Source organism: Orbicella faveolata, unplaced genomic scaffold (genome assembly GCF_042242905.1).
Source record: "Orbicella faveolata isolate gen_17 unplaced genomic scaffold, um_ofav_v1 contig_46, whole genome shotgun sequence".
In the NCBI taxonomy this organism is placed as follows: Eukaryota; Metazoa; Cnidaria; class Anthozoa; order Scleractinia; family Merulinidae; genus Orbicella; species Orbicella faveolata.
Genome location: NW_028301576.1, coordinates 6,922,488 through 6,930,000, shown reverse-complemented (window position 1 = coordinate 6,930,000; position 7,513 = coordinate 6,922,488).

The following is a 7,513-nucleotide window of genomic DNA, read 5'->3' as shown; positions in this document are numbered from 1 at the left end:
AAGCTAAACATATGTTTACTTGTTGCCAACAAGAGCCGGCTATGATGGTCTCTTATTGCCAACGAATATTTAACAATTTTTCGCCTAAGGCTCGGTGAATATTTACCAATGTTCACTGAGCCTGAGGCGAATAATTTTTAGTACCATTTTCAGAGCTGAACAAAGAGGACTCCAGAATATTGGACTAAAACATAAAAACACTGGCGCAATTCTTCGTTTGCATACACGTATGCAGCCGTAGTTTTAATAATAAGCCCAGTTGTGAATCAATTTGCTCATCGAGTTCGGCAGTAAAACAAACAAGCGAAACACTACGATAAAAAATTCATCCGTTACCTTTGTTTTATCGTTGTTGACTTCATTCACAATTGTCATCATCGTCTAAAAATGAGTAGCTTTAGTTTGAAGAAATATAAATTTCGGTCAATCGATCTGACCTGCTGGCGATCAATGTAACCACTGCGTTTACGATACTTAAATTCCTTGAATGCGAGTTCTTAAAATTGCTTCTTGCTCCAAGGGCGACTGCAGTCATTTTGAAAATTCTCCATCTTTTCAGATATCCCGGAATTGGAGTGATGTCGTCTGAATAAATGAAAAATTCATTCAGCAACCGTCCGCCATGTTTACTTGCCGAGGTGGCAAAGCTGGTGAGCTTATTAACTAGGCCTGAAAATATTATATAAAGGAATCGCTCAACCAATCAGATTGCAGGAAACTCTTTGTTCAGCTCTGAAATTATACTAATATCATTTATTATAGACACATGGGTGTTTTATTGGAAAATGTTACTACATCCGGAACCCAAGTGGCGTATTTTCCTTACAGGTGGAGATATCGATGACGTCATTTCTCGCTTTTTCTCGGTTGGTCAGTTTGTCTATATCATAAAAAGAAAATTACACGGTGGCTTAAAGATATGAATTTTATTTTCTCGTGTTAAAAACAATATTTCAACACTCGAAAATAACATTGTTGTGTTCCCTAGATATGAGATGATAGATAGTCAACGAGGGCTGTCGAGACCCATAGCGCCGAGTTGGATTTAACCATCTCATATTCAACAAACGCGAGTGGAATAATTGTTTTATTAGAAAAAAAACGCCCCAAAATATAGAAAACTAAACAAAAATGAAAATAAAAACGTCCCAAAAATAAAACATTCTTACGGGCACGCTCACCATATTTGTAGTGCATGATATAATTACTCGTATACCATGATGGCTAAGCCAATGTAAACTCTTCAGTTGCATACACCTTATTCCAAAATGGCCGTCATTTTAGTATTCTTTTGTTTATTTGAAAATGAGCCCTTGTTGTCTCGTTTAAGGGAAAATATTCTTTTGAATTTCGAGTCTAAGAACAAGGTAACACGGGCTAATTTCCAAGTAAACAAAAGAATACTTAAATGGCGGCCATTTTGGAATAAGGTGTATTATCCAATGATACAGTTTTAAATAATATCATATATAGACTTCCGATATTTCACAGCTGATATTGTGCAACGTTTAAACCAAATTCACTTTTCTTGAACACTATTGTTTTCATAGATCGCTCGCACCAAAATAACGGCAAAATCGAAACGGTTTCGTTTGAGCGAAGAACGTCCACAAACTGAGGGATTTCAGATTAGTTGGAAAGAAAGACACTGTTCAAACTTCAACTTTGTAGTGGATGTCCAATAAATTTAGCCGTGTTACCTGACGGTCCGGTACGGCACTCAGTAGAACTATAATATCAGAAAAAATATATAAACAAAATACACTTGCCAATAGACGCTAAGAAATAGTTTTAACTCACCATAAAAGTGACTGTCCTCTTGTCAATGACCTTCAGCGCATAGTACCGTGTGTTACCGCCTTGTTCATCAGTGTATTGAATACATTTCTTTCCTCTGGTCTCCTTAATCGTAAATTCTTTGAAATATAAAATACACTATCAAGGAAACCCCTGAAATCAATTTCAGTTAAAATTATATTTAAACAAGACTCAATAGCACGCAATCAAAAAAGGCAGCTCAGCCGCATCAGAAAGCAACAGTCTCCCTAAATTTGGGACCTTTAGCAATAACACTATAGCATACACTGTGGGGTGATGTAGTTTTTACTGTGACTTACTAGTTGTTAAGCTCCTTAGAGATGTACCATCGCATTTTGCCTGGGTTGTACCTCCAACAAAGTGAATCTGTAAAAGATTACCAGCTTGACAGTCGTCTTCTTTTTTAAAAAATGACTGAAGGCTGATATTTCTTGCAGTACTCCGTCTGTTTGGCCTGGCTTCCACAGGGACCAGTAAACACATAACTGCAGCCTGTATATGTTCAATTATAACATGGTCATTGATTGATTAACACATCGATAAATGTCGTTTGTTAAAATTGAACACGAATTATAGAACTTTGATGTGCTCGTCATAATATTTTTTTTTTTGTCTCGCACTCCTTTGAAATATGCTCTTGAACGCCCAAAAACTCTGTCCGAAACTACCCTTCGGAAACCCGCGTTTCAATCTGGCATTTCAGTTCCTGCAAGCAGCAAACATTGTGCAGGGCGTACCGTATATTTAAACTGCCCTAATAGATCATTAAGAAGACGCTTAACAAAAAAGACTGAGGACCTTAACGAGGGCAAAATACAAAACATAAGCCCTTTTAAACTTAAACTTTCAGAATCATAAAATCTAAGATTGCAATAACCTTAGTAGTAATATTCCTTACCAGAAAAGTACATGTGAAATCCATTTATCCGCTCTCTGTCCAGTTATTTCTTTCAGATGAATAACTATAAAATGTTTCAGAGCTAGGGCTTTCTTTTATACCATGGTTCATTTAATTTTATTTGCACTATGTAATTCATAAAAAATGAATGGAATTTGTTCGACCGCGGACCTGATTCTAAAAAGCATTACATAATGATGTCAGGTATTTTTGTTTCAGCTATGGTCAGTTGAGTTCAGGTTGTTCATATAACGGGTATTTTAAGGGGAGCAGTTAAGTTTCGATGGAAGTTTTAAGAACAAACAAACTTCCGCTGAGATTGATCGTATTAAGAAGCAATATAAGATCGATTAATCGGTTTAATTAGCTAAACACCCAACAATTTGCATCGAAAAAATTGAGATCTAAATTGAGATCGATTAATCGGTTCAATTAGCTAAACACCCAACAATTTGCATGGAAAAAATTGAGATCTAAAGGGTCCGAAAATGTTTAATTCGACTGATTTTCTCTCAGCTCAGGTCAGCCCCCCATCGCGTAGAATTCCCCATCAATTGCGGTCGAGCAAAAATTTCCCAAGCGGGGAGGGGTAAGTTCAGTCGTACGATACGAATCCTGTCATCCTGTCGCAGGGAATCGCTTCGCTCATCTTGTCGATCGAGTTGCGCGGATTTCTTCGCCATTCATCACGGTCTATTTTTAAAAAATGGTAAGAGGAAGGCACAGCAAGAATTTTTATGCGGATTTAAACAAACTGTCTATGGCTGATGCCTATTTTTGTGAGAAGAGGAAGAACAAAACGCTGAAAGGGATATATAAAGCCGAGGGGATCGTAGCAATGAAGTCGGAGAAAAGAAAGGTAAGACTAAGCAGTTGAGCTTAAGCTTTTATTGACAGTTCGAAGACATGATATCTGCCGACCTAAGAACTTAACGACTCGATAAAGTCGGCAAGGTTTTGCTTTTAACTTTCAGTTGTTTCCTCGTTTATAGTCAAAAGAAGCCGAATACCTCATTAAACGGAATGGATGGAAAGTGTTCTCCATTGCCTTTCGTGTCAAACGTTACCCACATACATCAAATGCGTTCCATATCCTTTATTTTCTGTCATATTTTACAAGCTGCCATTCGGTTAGTGTTCGATCAAGGGGTTTAAGGTCCCGGATGTGACCGGGAATTCTACGCGACGCACCATCCGCTTCTACCACGGACGGTTTGATAAGTACTGTATCACTCAAGGAAGTCGAAACATCTTATTTACATTTCCTTGACACTGACTTTTTTACTATTTCGTCATTCCGTTTTATTGCCTATTCACCAGATTTGTTAGCGATAGCTGGATCTCGCCCAACAAAAGGAATTAACCGTTTACACTTTTGATACCGAGGGAAAATATCAATTGAGATCAAAAGAATATCTCTTGTTGAGATTTATTAATTAAGATTGAAATAGTCAATTGAAAGAAGAACAACTTAATTCGCAATGAGCCAATATCATCATAACATACGTGTGTAAACCCTCAGTTATTTTTTATACTACTGTTATTTGTTTGCCAAATTAAATGGGTATGATTGGCGGGAACCAGTAATTGTCCGTATAAATGGAGAGACTTTAGGACCCTTTACGTTACCTCGACGGCATCAATTGATACGCAGAGAATTTTATGCCGGCGCCGCTAAGTTTCAATCTGCACATATCACTTTATGTCTTGGTTCAAGAGGTCATTTACTCGAATATCGACCATAAAACATTGAAATGTTGTCTTGAAATGTCACCTCAACAGCAATCTACGACTGAAGAACGCTATTGACAGTATTGAGGGTTGACTGTTTCGCAATTGTGACACATCGGACAGTTTATTTGCCGAAAACAGATACCTTGATTGTGTTTCTTTCCCTTGGACATGTTTTGTTTTTCTTGAACATTCAAATTCAATATTCCATTCCTGTGCATTAATTTTAAAAGTATTGAGCACCTATTTGACCTTGAAATAGCGACTTTTTAAAAACTGTGGTGAAATTGAAGAGGGTCTGAATGGAGGGGGATCCACCTGTCGGTTGTCGGTTAAAATTTGATTACTTTGTCGGTTGTCGGTTAAAATTTTCGACCTTTGTCGGTTGTCGGTAAATCTCAGTTAATTTTTTTGTCGCTAGTCGGTAATATTTTCCTCGTTTTGTCAGTAATCAGTAATATTTTTGGCCCTTTATCGCCAGTCGGTTAACCTCATTCAGACCCTCATTGAATACAGCTCGTTCCATGCAAAAGGTCGCATCGGACAGGATTAATTCACTCCCTATGAAGTATGTTGCTTTACCATGCAAAGATTCCCAGGTGCAAAGATTGACCCACCCACCCCCCCCCCCCTTCCTTCCCCGTTCGACGTTGAACCCTTCTTAGATAAGGACTACTCGTGCAGTACGCTTTAGAGCTCATCGTTGCCGGGAATTGAGGGAAATCGAAGTACGGAAGATATTTGGCAAATGTGCCAACACTTTCGACAACTTTACCGTAGTAATGTCCTTCACTGCGTGTCACGCACAGCACGTATGGTCTCACCCCCTCAAGAATATTGTTCATAACATATTAACTACGTGCTCATTCAAAAGCGCGTTTTTTCCACTTCATGCGTGAATATGATTCGGTAAATTAATTTATGCGAAAATTTGGTCAACGAAGTGTAAAGTTTGCAATTTCCTATCATAATTTTGCTCTTACTCATCCGTGAGCAGAAGTTGTTTCTAATCCTATTACTGCTGGATGGTTACACTGGCGTTAACGAACAGGAAATTGTTATCACGTAAACTGGCGAAAAGATGATTAGTATGATGTTTCTCAAGTTGCTTTTAACAAGAACATTTATTTGCATTCTCACCCGGTTTCTATATGCAAACAAACAGAAATTCGACGATGTTTTTACCCCGGCAATCATGATGGCAAAGTTAGGCGTAATACCGTCGAATATACGAGGTCTTCCTGTATTTTTCAAAACAGTGTCTTAAAGACTAAGAGGAACAGCTAGTACCGGGCGCTCTCAACGCTTTCTGAACATTTTAGGCTCTACGACCTGTCGACTCCTCTACCCTTCACCGCATCGATGAGTTTACAGCGGAGCTTTCCAAAACAATTCATCAAGTATCCTTCATTATTTTGAAGAACTATTCTTTCATAAGAGCTTGAATTTGATAGAACTGATACTAAGTACCATGAGTTAACCTCGTGGTTTTTCAGGAAACAGTGCAGTAGTCGCCTCCACCCACATTCTATTGCTAATTTGATAATGATGTCAAGATGACACCGAAATGTGCTATTTTTAGCGCTGATGTTCATTAAAAACCTTTACTGGGCGGTAATTTGTGATAATGGCTAATCACTAATCGGTGTAAAAAATTTTATTTAAATTTATCTTTCATTCTGTTGTTTATATAATAATCTAAAACGGCGCCTGCATTTGGTCGGGGGTACTTTTCCTAAATTAGAGGTTTGGGGATTTGCGTGTCCGGCTTTGGTGCACGTAGGATATCGATGCATTGTTTATCTATTTTGCTGTAATCTTATTAATGTCAATTAAAACATATCTTGGGCCTGGCTGATCCATGGCCACGTGCTCATGCTTGATAACCTTTGTGTGCGTTTGGTTGTGTAGTGAAGGCAAAATGGTGTGTTTATAATAATATTATAGCGTGATGAAAAAAAGAAATCCAAAATAAATTACATATCTGCCCTTTTCCAGCCAAATTTGCTCGGGTTCTAATTATCCGTATTCTACTGTACGGCCCGCTAAAATTTAAAGCTGTTTTTGTTGCCAAAATGTTTTGTGATTTATTGCCAAGTGTTCTTAACCTTTTAAGCAAGTAAAAGTTTAAAACTTTCCTTTACTTCTCAAATTGTCCATTGAAGTCTGCTAATGACTTTTAAGTCTTAAAAGAGTCACTTATTTAACAACGATTTCAAATTGACTCGTTTTGCTTTAGAGGTGCTTCAGAAATTTGAAGCCGTTCCGGTTAAATAGAAATCGTTCCCGAACCCGTCGGACTCACAGTACAGATATAATAAATATCTTACTGACCTCGTTTACTCGGTCCGTATTGTAAGTTAGGGATCCTCGTTTTTCCCCTTCGATTTATGCCCCGCGCACTCCGCCCTTGGGCCAGAAATCGCTTCGCGCTTGGACCATAAATCGATGGGGAAAAATCTTGGTCTGTAACTTAGAGGACTGCCCTCGAATTCGGTTTGTAAGAGGTATTTAAACGGGACTTCGCGACGATGGCAAAAGTTAGTACCCAGTAAGAAAACCAAGTCTTCTACAATCGCAAAAATCAGTTCCCGCAAAATAAAAAATATCGCCGATTTGCAAAAATAAACTCCCGTGAAAATTTAGTGCCACACGGCAGATTTAAAATGCCCCTTTTCGAGGATAGCATAAATAGCGATAATGCTACTGAAAGAGTGTTACTTACGTTGAAATAGTTCATTGGCGTCACTGGAATGTCCTGTTACAGAATGTGACATCATACATGTAGTACATAAGTGATAGTAATAAAAATCCCCGGGTCTTGTTCCTTCGGGTCTAACGTAACTGACTCATGTGTTCTGAGTGCGATCTTTGAACCTTTAAAATCCCACCCCATCAAGACAGAAGAAGTGAATTCAACAGGTTATGGGCCCAGATGAGATGTTCCTGGAAGATTTGGAAGATCAATTTTCGATGGGGATGAGCGAAAATACAAGCAATGGAAGGTCAAATTCCTTGGCTACATGAGATTGCAAAAGTTGAAAGACGCTCTCGTGGGACGAGGAA